Source organism: Piliocolobus tephrosceles, chromosome 3, assembly GCF_002776525.5.
Source record: "Piliocolobus tephrosceles isolate RC106 chromosome 3, ASM277652v3, whole genome shotgun sequence".
NCBI lineage: Eukaryota > Metazoa > Chordata > Mammalia > Primates > Cercopithecidae > Piliocolobus > Piliocolobus tephrosceles.
The window spans coordinates 43,350,473-43,351,564 of NC_045436.1; the positions used below are offsets into that span (position 1 = coordinate 43,350,473).

The 1,092-nt window shown below is 43.1% G+C and overlaps 1 non-coding gene across 1 annotated transcript; it reads right to left on the reverse strand.

Annotated features, from left to right (window-relative positions):
• Positions 1-391: 391 nt before the first annotated feature.
• On the reverse strand, positions 392-554 carry LOC111554224. The gene has a single exon (XR_002735186.1). It is a non-coding gene; the product is annotated as a U1 spliceosomal RNA (small nuclear RNA).
• Between the last annotated feature and the right edge of the window lie 538 nt (positions 555-1,092).

Sequence of the window (1,092 nt, forward strand, 5' to 3'; positions counted from 1 at the left end):
TCATAACAGTAAATGACAACTTCGTTCTCTCAGTTTCTTGAGTCCAAGATCTTGAGTCATCCTTGACTCCCTCTCTCTGTTTTCTTGCTTTTTGTTGTGGACATTTTTAAACACAGATGAAAGTAGAGTGAACCTTGACCGCCCTTTTGTTTTTTGCTTACACTCCACATCTGATCCATCAACAAGTCCTACTTGTTCTACTTTCAAAGAAAACACAGACCACTTCCCAGCAGCACTCATCATTATGACTCTCTTGGAGCCACCACTGCTTCTCATCTGAACTACTGTAAGAGACTCCTAACTGTTCTACTGACTTCTGCCCATGCTTCTATGTTTTCTTTCATTTTTTATTTCTTTACACAGAGGATGTCTGTTCTTAGGCTGTGAAGACCAAGGGAAAGCGTGAACGCAATCCCTCACTACACAAATTATGCAGTCAAGTTTCCCACATACGGGCAAATCACGGGGATCAGCACATCCAGAGTGCAATGGATAAACCTGGTCCTTGGAAAACCACTTTCATGAACACGGTATCTCCCCTGCCAGATAAGTATGCTTTTGTGTTTTCAACGGAGCAATTGGAATTTTCTTGCAAGATTATACCACAGCTCTACTCAAAGCCCTCTTCTCACCTTCCTCAGAGTGGAACTCTAAAGTTCTTATTAGAGCTGCACCCTCCACTGCCTAGTCACTGCCACATGTCTTACCGCTTCCTTCTCATGCCTTGCTCCCCCAGCCTGGCCTCCTTTGTGCTCTAACTCACTAATCATGTCTAGCTTCAGGATCTTTGCACTTCACGTTTCCTCTGCCTGGAATGCCATTCTTCACATCTCTGCTCAAATGTAACCTTGTCAACAAGTTCTTCCCTGACCACTTTACAGATTAACATCTTCCTTTCTGCCCGATCACTTATATCTCTATTTAAAAATTTTTTTTCTTCATTTAACTTATCTCTATTAACAATATTTATTTGTTTGCTTGCTTGTTTTTTGAGAGAGGGTCTCACTCTGTCACCCAGGCTGGAGTGCAGTGGCACGATCTCAGTTCACTACAACCTCCGCCTCCCTGGCTCAAGCGATTCTCCCACTTCAG